At 46.7% G+C, this 19,175-nt stretch overlaps 1 long non-coding RNA gene across 1 annotated transcript; it reads right to left on the bottom strand.

Moving 5' to 3' along the window:
- Positions 1-1,099: 1,099 nt before the first annotated feature.
- On the bottom strand, positions 1,100-18,288 carry LOC124507675 (uncharacterized). The gene is made up of 3 exons (XR_006961087.1): positions 18,222-18,288; positions 12,879-12,968; positions 1,100-1,941 (listed from the first exon to the last, which is right to left on the bottom strand). It is a non-coding gene; the product is annotated as an uncharacterized LOC124507675 (long non-coding RNA).
- Positions 18,289-19,175: the final 887 nt, after the last annotated feature.

The raw sequence follows: 19,175 nt of genomic DNA, 5'->3' as shown, positions 1-19,175 counted from the left end.
GGTGGGGACTCTGGGAGAATAATGATGAGATTTTGCCAACAATTACATAGCGAAGGTATAGAGTTTCTACTTGCCTTTGAAACGGCAGAGACTTGCCACCTCCTTCACAGATCAGAAGGATGGGAGTCTAGATAAAACGGCAGCTTTGAGTTGCAGACAACCACTTGTGTGTGATAGTTTTAGAATGAGCGGAAATAGAACGGTTTGCACTTTACAGACACCTTTCAAGCACCCACCCGTCCACGCGTCCACCCGTTATTTCCTTATTCAGCGTATCCCAGCTTCCGTTCTCGGCCCTGAGAATGCAGAGGTGGAAAGAGGAAAGGCTTGGTCCGTTCAGTGGGGCAGGGTAACTACAATGGGGTGCGGTGGACTTAAAACCACACAAATAATTTCAGAGGTGAAGCTGTAACGTAACGAATGCGGAGACCGTGTCCCCCTTCGAGGTCAGCGACCTCCCGGGAAGGCGTGCCTCCTTTGGCAAGGGTGCTGTGCAGGGCCCGGGCAGGCACACAGAGTCACCTGTGTGTGGAAGGCCTCCGTGGGCTGTGGGAATGGCGCTCTTGGATTTCCTGACTTTTGTTCATTGATGGTCTCACGCACAGAGTCGCATTAACCCAGTTTCCTAGACTCAATGAAACCATTGGCAGCTTTCTGATTTGTTTTTCAGCCTGAGCCGACGCTGGCAAAGAAGCCAGAATTCCCAAGCTTTCCCAGGCGAGTGTGGAGAAACACCAGGACGCCTTTTTCTCCCCGCACCCCCCGCCCCGTCCCATCTGCAGCCAAGTGTGCCTCGGTCAAAGGCAAACTCTGAATCAAGCTTTGTGCTGGTCTCTGGAAGGATACCCGGGATCGTGTGACGGAGAAAAGTGACAGCGGCGGTGGTGGCAGTGACATCTGTGGGGCTAGCCCCGTCCCTATCTGCCGCGGGATGCGTGTGGGCATGCTTTGTGAGAAGAATCCACCCCGGGTAGAATGGGGCTTTTGACATCAGCTGAGGCCTGGGCTGCCTCACAATGAGGCCTGTTGGTCAAAGGGAGACTGTTTAATGAAGTGCCCGCCAGAGGCCAGCTCCGGCCATCTGTACTGGGGACCTTCGGAGCGAGCCTTCCCTGTAACCGGCTACATGTGCGAAAGCACGTTGCCTTTCACAGAAGGCAGCTGCGACGATAAATTCATATTCCCAAACGGTGACCTTTTGACTGCTTTTTGTGTGTGCGTGATGAAAAGCTTCATACCAGCTTGATACTAAGGCTTCATAAGCAAGGAAGCCGGAAAAAGGAGCCTTTTTTGGCCCTGAGGTCAATAATGATAACGGCTTTCTCCTTACACGAGGTAGCAACGCCCTGCCAAGGATGTGAAAACACCGCGTGAAAATGAAATTCGTGAAAGCCCTTAATGATCAAGTGAGGGAGGCAGGTGATGGCAACCGCCACCCCACAGCTGGCGAAACGCCGAGGTTCGGGGAGAAGGATGACTCATGACCAAGGTCAAAGAGCAGCTGGGCGGTGGGGCTCGCGTCGCATCATGTCCTCCAGCCTCTGGCACTGAGGAAATCACGTAAAACTTTGCGATGACTTTTCCTGGCAGGCTTGTTCTTCCCAGCCGGAGCGCAGGTGGCAATGTTGCGATTCCTGGCGTAACCTTCAGTGCTTCGCTGATAATCTCTGTCGTCGCCAGGCACCAGCAGACTGTCACAGCGCAACTCCCAGGCTTCAGCGATGCCCGCCGAGGTCTTCATTGCAGCCTCTCATTTATTAGCTGTGTTGGAAAGAACTCTCTAATACCTAGCTGGGTACCTCTGGATTTTAACAGCTGTGGTTTATAAGAGATTTGGGGGGGGGGTTGTTTTCAAAGTGCCTTTCAGAAAGTATCACCTTAGACGGGAGTTTCCGTTCTGTTCCGGTAGGATGACTTGCTCTTGTGCTCAGAAAACCAAGCCTGCAAGAAAAATCAGATATTTTCTTACAAGACTTCTTAGCAGGTGGGCCTCTATATGACTTTCCCTTCTCCTCCCCTTTATTGGCCGTAACCTTAACGGAAGGCTTTTGATGTCAAATGCCGAGTATCTTGGAAGAGGTCCTGCGTAGACAAGACTGCTTGGCCAGGGGCTGGAGAGTCACAGTTGGACTGGACTTGAAGTCCCCTTCTAATCTGAGATGTTGTGACTCCGGAACTAATTAGCCTCAACTTCTACAATGAAATGACACTAACTGCCATTTATTGAGCACTTTCTGTGTCAGCTCTGTGCTGAGATCTTAACATCATTCTCTGAATTCTGACAAAACCCCGCCAATATCATCCACCTTTTACGAACGAAGAAACAGGGGTTTAGAGAAGTTAAAAGCTTGTCTGGTGGCACAGATGTAAGGTTTGGTGAGCGACTGTCCCCTGGAAATGGATTCCAGGTGAGTCTACATCCATACTCGAAACCCACAACTCAACCAGAATGAAAGGGAGACACCAGGGATTGCCCTGTTCACGGATCAGTTCACGATCTCTCGGGGCGGCTAGTGTGTATTCGTTAGTCAGATTCAGTGTTGCAGTTAGGGAGCAAGACCTTAAACAAGACCTAGCAGTGTCCCAGCCCACGAAGTCTCTTCTGGAGGACAGCAGGGGGATTCCTGTCTTCCTGCCAGTCAGGGATTTTAGCTATAAACAGTTTGTGACATCAAATGTCACTTTTCTTCCACACTCGGCCCTAGAGTTTCATTTAAATAATCAAAACATTCTTGTCATCAAGGAGAGGCTAATCCCAGCAAAGCAGCCTAAAGCCATATGAAGTGTGCACCTGCCATCTAGCACTCATAGTGAAAAATACAGCATTTTAGAAGAATTCAGCTTTTCCAGTTTGTTTTTTAACTTTGGAATTAAAATGAACTCAAAAGTTAAAAAAAGGAAAAAGAGAAAGCCCCCCTAACATGTCAAGGTATTGAGATATAAAATATGCACCGAATATTGCAAGAAAATATACTTCATCTCATTATTATTATTATTATTATTATTAATTATTATTTTGGAGAGCTTCTATGCTTGAGGAACAAGACTGCTCCATGTGCCACCTCCGATCCAAGCCCCAACTTCTGCCAGGACTGAAGCTCCTTTGTTCAGAACCTCACCCCATGTGTCTTCATCTGGCTGCTGATTCAGATCCCTGAATAAACTGGTAAGCGTAAGGATATATGTATGTATTTCATTTCATCCCTCAAGGTCCATTAAATGCAGATTCCATCCAGGAAGCTAATATTTTCTCATATTTTATGAGCATTTTTTCGACACTCGTGTTTTCAAAAACGCACTGGGGCTCAGCTGGAAACTGCACAATGACATGGAGCGCGGTGGGCGCTCAGCCTGCCTCCTGCTGGCCGAGGCGAGGTTGGTGTGAACAGGCCAAGGTGCGTGGCCAATGCCTCCTACGTGACACACCTCTGTAAACGAGTTAAGGACGAAACACTTAACAAGTTGAGCCCTTCGGCCTCTGCGAGACTATCACCGTGGCTCTGCAAACCTTGCAAAATAAGGAAATCTGGGGCTCCTGGGGGGCTCAGTCGGTTGAGCCTTTAACTCTTGGTTTTGGCTCACATCCTGATCTCCCGGTTCATGAGTTCAAGCCCCCGGGGGGCTCCCTGCTGGCTCCCTCCCCATGGGGAGCCTGCTTGGGATTCTCTCTCCCTCTCCCCTGCTCTTTCCGCCCTCCCCCTGCTTGCGTACTCTCTCTCTCAAAATAAACTTAAAAAAAAAAAAAAAGAAATCTGACTCTTATATGTATCTTTCTCACTGACATTCTATCATTTGAAAGATGTCCTGGGGCCCCTGGGTAGCTCAGTCAGTTGAGGGTCCGACTTCGGCTCGGGAGCCTGCTTCAGATTCTGTGTCTCCTTCTCTCTCTGACCCTCCCCAACTCATACTCTGTGAGTCTCTCTCTCTTTCTCTCAAACATAAATAGACATAGAAAAGAAATGTCCTAAAAATTTTAAAGGCAATTGTAGAGAGGAGACATCTATTCCATTTATTTTTTTTTATTTTAAAAAAAAATTTTTTTTTTTAACGTTTATTTATTTTTGAGACAGGGAGAGACAGAGCATGAACGGGGGAGGGGCAGAGAGAGAGGGAGACACAGAATCGGAAACAGGCTCCAGGCTCTGAGCCATTAGCCCAGAGCCCAACTCGGGGCTGGAACCCACGGACCGCGAGATCGTGACCTGAGCTGAAGTCGGGCGCTTAACTGACTGAGCCACCCAGGCGCCCCTCTATTCCATTTATAATGTGAACTAGTGTGAGGAGCTTTTTCGTTTTTTCTTTCTTTCTTTCTTTCTTTCTTTCTTTCTTTCTTTCTTTCTTTCCTTCCCTTTCTTTTTCTTTCTCTTTCCCTTTCTTCTCCTGCCTCTTTTCTTTCTTTCTTTTCTTTCCCTTTCTTTTCTTTTTCTTTCTTTCTCCTTTCTTTTCTTTCTTTCTTTCTTTCTTTCTTTCTTTCTTTCTTTCTTTCTTTCTTTCTTTCTTTCTTTCTTTCTTTTCCTTCCTTCCTTCCTTCCTTCCTTCCAACAAGCAAGAGGGGCAGGGCAAAAAATTATTTGGAAAACACCTTCACTAGTGGAAGTGCCTCATTAAATGGGGAGCGGAAGAGGGTGGGAATAAAAGCCGGCCACGGTTGGAATAGCACCCCCATGTGCCCCAAGGTGCGCACTGGTTCCTCCGCGGGCCTCCTGCAGGGGGCGTTCGGGGGAGGTCAGTTCTTTAAGGGGTGCACGAGGTCTGAGGCTAGCTGATGGATTCAGCTTCTACTGTGAATCTCTGAAACTTTCTAGAGCTATTGCTCTTCCCTTACCCTTGATGTAATTTGAATCTCGCCTGCTTTCCTGACCACGAATATTGCCTCAGTATACAGAAAAGGGAAAAGATGAGAGGTAAAATCGGTCCATCAGTCGGTCAATAAATCAATTTGGAATTTATGCAATAAAACATCTGGTGCAAGAGAGGCTAGCTAAAATAGGATTTTGAAGTCTCATCTTTGAAATCTGATCACTAATCTATGTATCTCCACACGGACATTTCAACCAAACATCAGTCCTACGTCCCCAAAGCCTGTCAGTTTTCTTCTGTTTTTGTCTTATTATGTGTTATTAAATAGAGTAAGTCTTCCAAAATTCTTTTGGAATTGGCTGGATAAGTAAATCCGAAATTAGTGAAAATGTACACAGATCTTCTTCCATTCACAATGGGGGTTATGTGCCCAAAAGTCCACTGCACGTAGAAAATGTCATGAAGTTGAAAATGCTTTTAATACACCTGAGTTCTCGAACATCATAGCTTAGCCTAGGTGACCTCAAGCGTGCTCAGAACACTTACATTAGCCTGTAGCTGGGCAAAATCACCCAACACAAAGCCCATTTTACAATAAAGTGTTGACTATCTTACATGATGTGTTGAACACTGTACTGAAAGTGAAAACCAGAATGGCTGTGCGGGTGCAGAATGGCCGTAGGTGTGTCTCTGGTTGACCCCTGTGACCGCTTGGTGACCCGGAGCTACAGCCACGGCCCCTGCCCGGCATCACGAGAGAAAATCGTCCCGCGTATCGCTAGCCTGGGAAATATTCCAAATTCGAAATTCCAAGCATGGTTTTGACTTCATGCATTTCGCTTTTACACCACTGCAAAGTCAAGAACTCCTAAGTTGAGCCATCGTAAGCTGTGGCTGTGTGTACATTTCTACTTGTAGTTACGTCCTATCGAACCGAACATGCCCTACATCGCACATGTCTAGCTACCCCCATCTCCGTTCTAATTATGATTTCTCCTCTCCTGTTTTGATCAATGGAGCCATCATTCTTCTGTTCACTCAGGCACAATATCAGGGATGACATTACTCATTCATTTATTCCTCTCTCGGCTTACCTAATTAACACATATTCATTGAACTCTAACCCCAAAGTAGGCACTGGGACCAGGCACTGTCTTCGACTCTGGTAACACAGCAGTGAACAAAACTGATAAAAATCTCTGCCTTCTTGTAGCTCATAGAGTAGTAGGGTAGAAAGTCAATAAACATGATCAGTGCGTTTTATGTTGTGTAGTCATCTGTCTTCACACCTCCCCTCTTCTGGGAGTCTGTGTCTTCTCTTACAAGGAAACTTGTCATTGGGTTTAGAGTCCACCCAGGTAATCCAAGATGATCTCATTTCAAGATCTATAATTTGATTACATCTGCAAAGACCCTCTGCCAAATAAGGGCACAATCATAGATTCTGGAGGTTAGGATGTATGTGTATCTTTTCGGGGGCCACCACTGAACCCTCTAAAGGGGAGAACAAGTAGAGTTTTTAAAATTTTTTTTATGTTTAGTTTTGAGAAAGACAGAGACACAGAGTGCAAGCTGGGGAGGGGTAGAGAGAGGGAGACACAGAATCCGAAGCTCCAGGCTCCGAGCTGTCAGCACAGAGCCCGATGTGGGGCTCGAACTCATGAACTGTGAGATCATGACCTGAGCCGAAGTTGGAAGCTTAATCAACTGAGCCACCCAGGCATCCCAAGTAGAGTTGTTTTTACCCATTTAAAAAATTTTTTTTTCTTTCAACGTTTATTTATTTTTGGGACAGAGAGAGACAGAGCATGAACGGGGGAGGGGCAGAGAGAGAGGGAGACACAGAATCGGAAACAGGCTCCAGCCTCTGAGCCATCAGCCCAGAGCCCGACGCGGGGCTTGAACTCACGGACCATGAGATCGTGACCTGGCTGAAGTCGGACGTTTAACTGACTGCGCCACCCAGGCGCCCCTGTTTTTACCCATTTTAAATCAGAAGGTACAGGGGAGACGTTTCTGAAAAGGTGGCATTTGAATAAAGAACTGGGGGCGCCTGGGTGGCTCAGTTGAGCAACTCGATCTCAGCTCAGGTCTTGATCTTGGGTTTGTGAGTTCAAGCCCCACACTGGGCTCTGTGCTAGGTATGAAGCCTACTTTAAAAATAAATAACTCAATAAATTGAATAAAGACCTGGAAGAGGTAAGGGAGGGACCTGTGCAGACTTCTGGGAAGGAGCACTCCGGGAAGTGGGAAGGATGAGTGGGACGGCCTTGCCTGTGTTGTTTGAGGAGGGGAGAGGCCAGGTTGTGCAGAGCATCAGGGGTCCAGGTGACGACTTTGGCTCGTCCTCTGAGTATGTGGGGGAGCTGATGGATGGAGGGCTTAAAGCAGGAAAACCACACAGCTCAGCTTCTGTTCAACAGCCTGGTGTTGGCTGCGTGTGGAGAATAAATGGCAGGAGCAAAGGCAGACACCAGATCCGTTCAGACATGACAGGAAGACAGGGGCCAATGGTGGCCTGAACCGCAGGGGTGGCTGCAGGAGTGGTGAAAGAGGTTGGATTCTGGACGTGTTCTAAGAATATAACTGACAGGATTTGCATCTGGATCCGGGGAGTGGGGGGAAGGAAAAGAGGAGTCAAGGACCCCTCCAAGTTTTTGGCCGGAGCAACTTGAAAAACCAAAGCTGACGTTTACAGAGATGGGAGAAGCCCGGGGTGGGGGGGTGGGTGTCAGGAACTTGGCTGTAGGCAACCTAGTGTGGCAGTCCAGCGGCTGAGCCTGAGAGGCCCTTTAGCCAGGCGGAGTCAGGTGGCGAATGAGCAGCGAAGTGTACAAGTGGGCAGGAGGAGGTCTGGGCTGGACATTTAAATCTGGTACTTGGAACACAGAAGACACCTGAAGCCATGACACCGGGGGACATCAAGGGTGACAAGGAAAGAGGAGTGGTCCTGGCACCGGGCTCTGGGTGACGCCAACTCCAACGAGGAGCCAAAGGGATCTGGGAAGGAGTAGAGAGAGCTGGAGAGTCAGCACGAAGCGTGGGAGGCAAGCGAAGGAAGTTTTCGATTCTCCACTTGTTCTTCTACATCCCAGATGTAACCTTTAGTGCAGTTACTTCTTCCTTGTGTCTTTTTTTGATCTTTTAAAAGTTTATTTATTTATTTGGAGAGAGAGAGAGTCCGAGTGGGAGGAAGGGCAGAGAGAGGGGGACAGAGAATCCCAAGCAGGCTCCGCACTTCTAGCACAGAGCCTGATGTGCGGCTCGATCCCACGAAACCGTGAGATCATGAGCTGAAATTAAGAGTCAGACGCTTGACCGACTGAGCCACCCAGGCGCCCTTCTCCCTTTCGACCCATTCTTAAAACTCTCCTGTTCTTCCGATTCTCCCTGTGTCCTTCATTTTATCACCCCGCATTGAGGTAGAAAAGGTGGGATTTCCAGTTTGAGGTACAAAAGGTGGGGCTTCTGACTCCCATTTCGTCCTTCCCCTCATTCGTACCTATGGCTGCATGGTGGGGGCAGGGGTCCGTTATGAGCAGGGTGATGGAGGTGGAGAAAAGCCAAGCCAAATTTACAGATGGGTCGGAGTGGGAAAGATACAAGCTAAGACTTAACAGTAGCCGCACTACAGCCCCTCAGGCTGGCCCTGAAGACAGAGGTGAGGGGGAAACCCAAGGGGCAGCGAGTTGGATGACACATCTAATCGTCCACTTCGTGTGTAAGGAGAATGGCTGGAGGCACGTGGACTCATCAACAGTGGCAGATGGCTTGGCTGCTCGGTCAGAGGTCCGCAAAGAGAAAGCCTGTGGGCCACCAAGGGACAAGCGGGTCTGGGGCAGAAGCAGGTGGATGGACACCAGGTGTGAAGGGCTTTGTTTCCTTTTTCTAAAAAAAAAATGTTTATTTATTTTGAGGAGGGGGAGGGGCAGAGAGAAAAGGAGAGAGAGAGAGAGAGAGAGAGAGAGAGAGAGAGAATCCAGGAGGCTCTGCCCCGCCAGTGCAGAGCCCAACGTGGGGCTCAAACTCACAAACCGTTAAGATCATGAGCTCAGCCGAAATCAAAAACTGGATGCTTGACCCACTGACCTAGCCACCCAGGCGCCCCAGGCTGTTTCGCACATGAAAGGCCACCAGGGAGCATCCACCATACATGAGGCGTTAAATAAGCAGGGAATGGCTCACTTAAGCTGGAGTCAACCAGCTTCATCATTGGCCACCCAGCGCTGGCCACACGGACCCGCAGATGAAGTAGCGAGGGTGGCAGGATTGGGGGCAAGGAGTGGGTCCGGCACTGTGGCTCCCACTCACCGGGGCAGTGGTGCCTCAAGTGTCCAACCAAGAGCAGTGCTGAGCCCTGGTGTGGGACCACCCCTCCAACGGCCACGTGGGGCAGGCGCCTGGGTCCCAGTCCAACCGCCCCCACTGCCCGGGGCTGCTCCCTGCATTCCCTCACGGGGGCTTTTCCTGCGAGTAATCCCCAATTAATGTCCCGCTTGCAAGTGTCTATCTCTGAGTCATTCCTGGGGAACCTGGCCTAAGGTAGGAAGAGATACAGAAGAAAGAGGAAAAATGTAAGTGAAGAAAGATGAACATCTCATATGTCGTCACCGATCGCCACGCAGAATGCTTTCCACTTCCCTGTGTGCATCTCTGTCTCTGTGTCTATTCTTTTTTTTGTCTGTATTCCCATTTATTGTCAAATTGGCTAACATACAGTGTGTAAAGCGTGCTCTTTGTTTTTGGGGTAGATTCCCGAGGTTCGTCGCTTACGTACAACACCCAGTGCTCATCCCAACAGGTGCCCTCCTCAATGCCCATCACCCATTCTCCCCTTCCCCCACACCCCCCCCCTTCCACCCTCGGTTTGTTCTCAGTATTTAAGAGTCTCTTATGGCTTGCCTCCCTGCCTTTCTGTTTGTAACTATTTTTTCCCCTTCCCCTCCCCCAAGGTCTTCTAAGTTTCTCAAGATCCACATATGAATGAAAACATATGATATCTGTCCTTCTCTTCCTGACTGATTTCACTCAGCACAATACCCTCCAGTTCCATCCATGTTGCTACAAAACTCCATATTTCATTCCTTCTCATTGCCAAGTAGTATTCCATTGTATATATAAACCACATCTTCTTTATCCATTTGTCAACTGATGGACATTTAGGCTTTTTCCATAATTTGGCTATTGTTGAAAGTGCTGCTATAAACATTGGGATACAAGTGCCCCTATGCGTCAGCACTCCTGTATCCCTTGGGTAAATTCCTAGCAGTGCTATTGTTGGGTCATAGGGTAGATCTATTTTGAATTTTGTGAGGAACCTCCACAAGCCCGCGCAGTTTTTATTTTATTGCACATCTTTTGAAACATCCACTAGGTGGAGAACTTGTGTCAAGTTTGACGCTCAGATTGTGCCGCTCGGCCAGCCAGTCAAGGGAGCTGCATTTATCTACTTATTTATTTATTTAACCATTATTGAAACGAAGCAATGGGTTCTAACCAACAATGAAAAGCGTCTATGCCTCTTCCTAGTGGCCTAAGCTTTCCAGACATTATAGGCCCGAAAACATTACATAGAATTACATTTCTCTTGTGATTGCTACCATGGCATGTTTTTAGGAGACACAGATGAACTATGTGAGTTCAAGGCTAAAATTTCTGCATAATCATTTTTTGTTGAACCCTGCCTCTTGATTAGTTTATTATGGTTTATTCTAAGCTCTCTTAAATTGGCGAGGTGGTGTTTTTTGGGGTTTCTGGGAGTGAGTATTGATTGAAAGTTAACTGCCGATTAAGGAAATGATTTTATTCGTTAAAAAGCCTTATCCACTGATGTGCTTTTTACATTTCAACTTGCAAACACTGGGCAAAGGAATTTCTTTTCATGTGCATTGTTATTCTTGCTGATTATTGAGAAAGTTTTATTGAGGTCACAGAATGTAGGTTAATAGAATTTACTACACCATGCGTTCTTGGTTGCAACTCCGTGCAGTAGAAATGGGACCCTAATTCAGCTGCCAGCCAGCCCTTCCGTGCGCGGGAGTGCTGTGCCAGGAATCCTTGCCGGCTCCAGGGAAGGCCACTGTGTGAGCTTGTCCCCTGCCACCAAGATGGAGGGCCACGAACAGCATTGCTGATCCTGGCCGTGCCTGTACCTACTCTCAGCAGGGCTTCCTGAAAACAGTCTGGACCTGGGTCTTTTCCTCTGGGTGGAACTCACAGCAGCGATTAGCAAACTAAGGCCCACCGGCCAAATCCAGGCCACTGCCTGGGTTTTACCATCCTCAAGCTACGGATGGCTTTTACAGATGAACATTGTCAACTGATTTGATGATAAGGGATACTAACTTGGAGCCGTGATTAAGTGATATATTTTCATTACGAAAACCCATACTCAATTGCTATAGTTTGGATTTTATCAATTAAAAATTGCTGCGGTTTCGCTTTCCCACAGCTTCGGTTGCCTGCAGTCAACGGTGGTCAGGAAGCAGATGACGCTCCTTCTGAGATACAGTCAGAAGGTCAGGAGGTCAAGAGCAGCCTAACGCTGCGTCACGATGCTTACATCGTCCACCTCACTTCCTCTCATCGCGTAGGCATTTTCTCATTTTGTGACATCACAAGAAGGGTGAGTACAGCACAGTAAGATATTTTAAGAGCGCACGAGAGAGACCAAATTCACCTAACTTTAATTACAGTATATTGTTACGATTGTTCTAGAACCTGTGCTTCATTTATAAATTAAACTCCATCATAGGTATGTAAGTATAGAAAAAAACAGTATAATAACGTTCAGTACTATCTGTGGTTTCAGGCACCCACTGGGGGTCTTGGAACGTATGTCCCATGGGTTTGGGGGGAGGGACAAATGTCTCCACTGCATAATATCCATTCTTTGCCTCTCGGTCCATAAAGTCTAAAATATTTACTATCTGGCCTTTACGGAAAAAGTCTACTGACTCTGCTCTAGAGGGTCTGTTAACTTTTTACATCTAAAATTATGAGTGTGTGAAACATGTGGATTTTTCTGGAGAGAGGGCACCTGGCCTTCTCTGCTTTGAAAGGAGAATGTAACCACCAAAATGTTAAAAACTACTAGTCTCACTGGATGAGGGCCTTCCACTGCCAGCAACAACAATAATAATAACAACTTAAAGTATCATAGGATCAAGGTACAAACAACGATCAAAACATTACTTCCCATGACTTTGAGGGGACCAAGGACAGGGCTGAGTTGAATTACTAACAATGTGAGTGCAACTCTTTAGTCAAAATCACAAAGTTGATTACATTTTGCTGGGAACAATGTAGGTGCCTAGTAAGTTATTGTTGCATCAGCTTTATGTGTAACATGAAAAACAGAAGCCCCCCGTTTTGACGCACTGGAGACCAGCACAGTGCTTGGTACTGTGTAAGTGTTTAGTTTGGGCCCACGACTGAATGACCCACGTGAACACAATTAACTGGACATTTGAAAATGTGTTACTGTCAAGGGCGCCTGGGTGGCTCAGTCGGTGAAGCGTCCCACGTCAGCTCAGGTCATGAGCTCACAGTTTGTGAGTTCGAGCCCCACATCAGGCTCTGTGCTGACCACTCAGAGCCCGGAGTCTGCTTTGGATTCTGTGTCTCCCTCTCTCTCTGACCCTCCGTTGCTCGCGCTCTGTCTCTCTCTCTCTCTCAAAAATAAATGAAAACATAAAAAAAAAAAAAAGAAAGAAAATGTCAAATGCACAGCATTAGGATGGGCAAAAGCACTTATTGTTATGAATTTGAAGCTAACCTCACCCAGATGGTACCTACAAGGAGTGAGGATTTAAATAATGCTATCTGAAGTTTCCTACTGTTCCTTGGGCTCACTCCGCTGTTGTGGTAATGACTGCAAGACTGGGATGCCTTTTAGAAAAAACAGAGGGGCAGAGAACCTTCTGAGAAGCAATAGTGATTCCTTAGAATGCATGTTTGATATTTTAGCTCCTTTCAGCTTGAGTTTCTGGGGGGATGGAGTCTATTCCCGCCTTTTCTGATTACATTCCCTTGAGTATTCAAATAGGTTAAATGAGCACTGGCCACACCAAACACACCCGTCACCTCTGGAGCTGGTTCCAATTCATCCTCTCTGCAAAGATGAGTGGACGCATGTGGCCTTTACAACACCGGCCCACTGGAAAGATCTATGGGCAGAAGGGAAAACAGACATGAGACCATTACCTGGAATCAAAGCCAGTACCTTCTCGCCCAGCATCCTGGGAAGTGCCGTCTCAAAGAACTGTCTTTTTCCCCCAACAGGATACTTGCTCTAGTTTATAAAAAGTAAGAGGATTTGCACACCTTCTCCTTTGATTGAGCTGTTTGTGTTGCTGTGAATTCTGGCCAACGTCTCCTAGGGCTTAGCTGAGTGGTTTGGGTACAACGTCGCCGACTGTTCCAATTTAAGAAGCTCTCACGAGATTGCACCGAGACAAAGGGTCTGCCGAGAGGCGCAGCCCCGTAGCGCTCCGACGCTCTAATCTGAGTTCTGCTCTGCAAAGTCCTGTCTAATCCTCTTGTACCCTGCTGTGGCTAGCAGTCGAGGGAAAGGCAGCAAGGGCAAAAGCTGCGGGATACAGATTTAATTCAATCCAGCAAACGTTTACTAAGCACCTCTGGTGTGCCAGTCACTGGGCCAGGTTCCGGGGATAGGAAGATTAATAGGATAGGATTCCAGAACTCAAAGGGGTCACGGTTTACAGGCAGAGAGGCACAGCCACATGAATAATAAAGCAGAAGAGGGGAGCAGAGGAAACTCGTCACTGAAGGAATGACACGGATGAGTCTTAACTGATAAGGTGATGTTAAGGGGCAGAGAAGGGGCCGATGGGCATCCCGGGTAGAGGAAACCGCATAAGCAGAGTTAAGAAGGTATCAAAGTCCCTGGTATTTGGGGCAAAGGCCGAAAGGATTTTGTCTCAGAGAGAGGTGGGAGAAAAGGCTAGAAGTGTGGTCTGGGGCAGGGTTATTGATTCGTGTACTGCTGGAGACGGGATAGCAAAGATAAATCAACAAATCCCTGCCCCTGGGAAGCTTACCTTTGGGGGTGAAGACCAAATCATAAACACAAAGGATAGGCAGCTTGTTAGGTCTGCCCTAACAAAATACCACAAACTGGGTGATGGAGACAACAGAAATCTTTTGTCTCCCAGTTCTGGAGGCTAGAAGTTCAAGATCAAGGTGTTAGTTGGGCTGGCTCCTGCTCAGGGCCGTGAGGAAGAATCTGTTCTAGGCTCTTCCCTAGCTTCTGGTGCTCGGTTGGCTTGTAGCAGTATCATCCCAACCTCTGCCTCCATCGTCACAGGGAACGCCTGTGTCTCTGTGTCCTAATTTCCCCTTTGAATAAGGACACCGGCCCCATTGGCGTAGGCCCACTTTGAAGACCCCAACTTAACTCAATCATCTGGGAAGACCCTTTTCCCCAAAAAGTTACATCCACAATCCCATATACTGGGGATTAGGACTTCAGCATCTTTGGGGGGGGGCGCATAATTCAACCCATAACAGTATGTTAACTTGTAATAATAACTTGGAGCAACATAAAGCAGTGTAACTGTGTTGGGGAAAGCATCTGTGCTCGAGGCAGTGTAGCGGGGAGGTTTGCAATTTTCTGTAAGGTGGCCCCGGTTATGACTCACTGCAGAGGCTACATTTCACACACACACACACACACACACATTTTAGGTTCTATTTATTTATTTCGAGAGAGAGAGAGTGCTAGCGGGAGAGGGACAGGGAGAGAGAGAATCCCAAGCAGGCTTTGTTATGTCAGCACAGAGCCCGACTTGGGGCTCAAACCCACGAACTGTGAGATCATGACCTGAGCCCAAATCAAGAGCTGGATGCTCAACCGACTTAGCCACCCAGGCGCCCCAAGAGGCTACATTCGGACAAAACTCAGGGAAATGAGGGAAGTGGGGCTCACGGATATCTGGGGGAAGAGCGTGCTAGGCAGAGAAAGAAAACAGTGCGAAGGCATGTGTTAGGCATGATCTGTGGAGCGAGGAAGCCAATGAGGCTGGACCCAAGGGGGATGAAGGAACCAGAGGAGATGAGGTCAGTGACTGCGAGCTGCCGGGACATGCAGGGCCTTACGGCCATTGGAGGGACTTTGGCCATGGAGCCATTGGGTAGTTTGGGGCAGAAGGGTGAGACGGTCTGATAGGTTTTAAGAGGTTTGGGCGTTTGGTGTTGAGAATGGTCTGGGCGTGGGAGCCATGGTGGATGTGGGAAGACCGATTAGGAGGTGACCGTAAGAATTCAGGTGACAGACGGAGGTTGCTCGGACCTGGGTGCTGAGAAATTCGGAAATACTGAATTTGGGCTACATTTGGCTCATGGATGTGGAGCCAGAAGCTGAGGACAGAGATCTGAGCTCCCACTAACCTAGACCATGTCATTACTTCCCCAGGTTGTGGGCTGAGATACGCATTTGGACACTCCAAGGGTGTCTTTCGGTTTTCTATACACCGCAGCGGCTTAGCTCCTTTTCTTTCCTACCGGGAGTCTCTTCGAAGACACAGACATTCAAGGACAGGAAATCCTGTACTATGGGCCCTCTCTTCTTAAAAGTAGAGAAGACACAGAAATAATTCAGTAGGATCCAGACATTCTAGCTTTGCATGTTTTGGGTCTGGTACAATCCAGAGCAGTGAGTGACTTTCTCCTATGAGGAGGTGGGCTTTGCAAGACATGTACCCTAGAGGCATACTCTGCGGGCTAGCAAGATAAAGACAAATCACAGTTGCTTTGGGGTCGATATAACCTCATCCTTATCCATTTACCCAATTTAATTGTGTGCCAAGTTCTGCATCCTTTTTTTATCCCTTCCTTCTGTCACTGTCCTAGTTCAGGCTGAATCTCCTCTCTTTGTGCTCGTAGAATAGCTTCCTCAACGATCTTCGTACTGCTTATGTTTTTTCTTTTCTTTTTTTTCTCTTTTCTTTTTTCTTTTGTTTTAAATGTTTATTTTTGAGAGGGAGAGAGGGAGAGAGAGAGAGAGAGAGAGAGAAGGTGTGAGCGGGGGAAGGGCAGAGAGAGGCACACACACAGAAACAGAAGCAGGCTCCAGGCTCCGCGCTGTCAGCACACAGCCTGATGCGGGGCTCAAACCCACAGACCACAAGATCACGACCTGAGCTGAAGTCGGATGCTCAACTGACTACCCCGCTCAGGCGCCCCTCTCTTTCTTTCTTTCTAAACTAGTCTTAAAGTCATTTCCAGAATGTTTCTGCTAAAATGTAAAACTGATGACAGACATCATTCCCTGCTCGCTCTGGAAATCCTTTGATGCCCCATGCTGACTTGCCTTGTCCAGGCCCGCGAAGCTATTTCCAGGCTGGCCCAGACATGCCTTTACAGCATCCCCCTCCTCTGCTCTTGACCAGAGCTGTCCTTCCTGCACGAGTGCCTTTCTTGCCAACCTGCCCCTGTCTATCTGAAGAAGAAGACTTTGATCCAGAACAGTGATCGCGATTTTTGAGTCTATAGTGTTCACGCTAGTGAGATAGTCAAAAGAACATGGATTCCTGCAGCAGCAAGACCTGGATTAGAATCATGGCTTTGACAACGGCCATCTGCGTGACTCTGATCCGTTACATGGCCTCTCTGAGTCTCAGTTTCCTCATCGAGAGTAGAGATAGCAAGGCCACCCTGCAGAGCTGCGGTCGACGTCGACACCACGTTGGTAAAATGACAGCTTAGCACCAGACTTGGAAGAGGCATTCAGGGAGTGGTGGACATTGTTATTAAACATCAGTTTGGAGTTCAGGAGAGACACCGTCTGGAGTCAGACTTTCAGGAGTCGGGCGTGTTGGTGGAAGTGGTGGGCAATTTACAATTTCCTGGGCAGATGGTTCAGAGAAAGAGGCAATGACCCGGGAAAGAGCATGCACGGTGAGTTGATACTGGCTTTTAACCTAACACATATGCACACTTCACCAGTTTAAATTCAACTAATTCAGATTTTATGGCACTGCAGGCAAAACTGGGTTGCAACTTACTTCTGTGCTATTTATGAGAAAATTAATAGGGAGAACATGATCCAGAGCTCCTAACGTGGGGATGCTTAACCTACTTAAATAAGTCAACTAAAGTTATGTCGGAATCAGTTTAGCAAGATTAGTTTTCGTAGAGACACTGTGCTTTAAGTGATTTAGAGATGTAAATTAGAATTTGGGAGCCAGAAAGGAGATAGAGATTATTAGCATATGGCCCTCATTTTACAAAAAGAGAAAAGAGAGGACTAGAAAGCTTAACTGACTTGTACAAGCCCACACAGAAAAAACAGAGGACTCAGGCCCCCTCCCTCCTGAACAGTGTTCCTTTGAATATGCTGGGTGTCACCTTTTGCATGTCAAGTGATCAGTGTTTTTCTAGGCCATACCTGGTTAGCCATTAGTGCTTTGTTTTGTTTGCAAATTCTTGATGGTAATTAAGGAAGTGCTATTTCCAAATTATCGTGTAATTCAGACTTAGTATTAATTCATGCTGGTGTTCCTGGTGAGATTCTGGAATTTGGCTGGTTTACTTGGGCAGAGTTGTAAAAGGGAAACCTGTACAAGGAGTAAAAGCCTGATGGCAGCTTTACTCTGAACAAATGTTCTTTATTTAAAAAAAAAAATTGGCCTCTACATACCCAATTTAACTCACTGGTCCTTAATTAGGACCATTGTGAGTTTAAGTTTGGCTTCACAGAGTAGATTTTCTGAATCCCAAAGTCTGGCTGGCTTAGCAACTTAGTCTCAGCAAAGATCAAAAGCATTTTATGAACAATCCAACACCCTCCACTCGTAATCTGATAGTAGAGAACCCTGGTCAACATATTTTTCAGGGTCACCCCTTGTTAGCCTTTATTACTAGCTGACATATGAGAATACACTCATTCATCTCAGAGACCTTCCGAGAAAAATTAGCTGACCGCAAGGCACATGATCTTAAAGGGCATTAAAGTTTATGTAGATCATCGTTGGCTATAAAACCTTTTCTTTTCTTTTCCTTTTTATTTTTTTGTCTCGAGTGGATAGTCCCTAGAATTCCTATTATCTGACTTCAAGAGAATCTGAAAAGAAAGGAATCCTGGGTGGTTCGTTTTCAAAAGTATTTGTTTGACTTAAACTTTTGTACCCCCAGTACCACTGCCCGAGGCTGTCAGGACAAAATAAATCAGTGTGTTAATTACGCAAATAAACTCACAGTAGAAAGACAGCTACAACTAGAAGGAAGGACATAGATGGAGGGTGTAAGTATTATTCCGCCGTGGAGGAGTACAAACCAGGCTGGACTTACATACAGTAAGAAATGGGTAAGAATGGAAACTTCTTAGGTCTGTAAACCACCCAACCAGAGTTAACACTACAGACTTCTTTCTACCTAGGATGAAGCGAACTGTGACTCACCCTTTAACATCTGAGATATCCATGGTTTTGTCTTTTCTTCTTCTCCTCCTCTGCCTTCTTGGATTTAATAGTAATGCTGGGAATAAGAATATAGACCAGGCTTGAAAATTAAGTTAAATGAAGTAATATATACTTTTTACCTTCATGTATATTTTATACATACTAAATGTGTATATATATATGTATATGTATATACACATATATATACATATATATACATATATACACATATATACATATATATATTTAGTTTAGCTTAAATATTAAATTAAATGCTATATACTCTTTATCTTTTTTGGTCAGAAAGATAAAAAATGTATAAAGGACACTGGCATGAACCCTACTGAATCAACCGTTTTTACAAACTGACCCAATCTTCAGTATGTGGGTTGGTGATTATGGGGTGTTCCAGACACTCTGTCCTCAGCTCTAAAGCTTAAACAACAAAACAAGTCCATGTTGCTTGCCAGTTAATAAAGGGATCCAAGGGCCTCCCACTGAAAGCTCTGGTCCTTTGTAGCAAAGGAGACATCATTGTCTTAGGATGTCAGGTTCTGTTTGGGGCCATGGCTTCCACCAGGCTTTGTCTCAAGTACCAGATCCTTCCTTTCACTCCCTTCCCCCTTCCTCCCTCCATCTGTTCCTTCCTTCCTTCCTTCCTTCCTTCCTTCCTTCCTTCCTTCCTTCCTTCCTGTTTTAACCACTTTTAAGTAAAAGATACATGCAATAACTATATTCACTTTTCTGTACAACCACCATCGGTCTCCCGAACTTTTTCATTTTCCCAAACTGAAATTCTGTACTCATATAGTACCTTCATTTCCCCCTCCCCTCAGCCCCCAGTCTACTCTCTGCATTTACCAATTTGACCACTCAAGGTACCTCGTTATGGGTGGAACTCTATGGTATTTGTCCTTCTGTGACTGGGTGATTTCACAGCGTAATGTCTCCAAG

This window comes from Lynx rufus, unplaced genomic scaffold (assembly GCF_022079265.1).
Source record: "Lynx rufus isolate CCGP_SWC_20201006 ecotype Redwood Valley unplaced genomic scaffold, mLynRuf1.p SCAF_12, whole genome shotgun sequence".
NCBI classification, from domain to species: Eukaryota; Metazoa; Chordata; class Mammalia; order Carnivora; family Felidae; genus Lynx; species Lynx rufus.
This window is presented reverse-complemented; position numbering and strand designations above follow the sequence as displayed.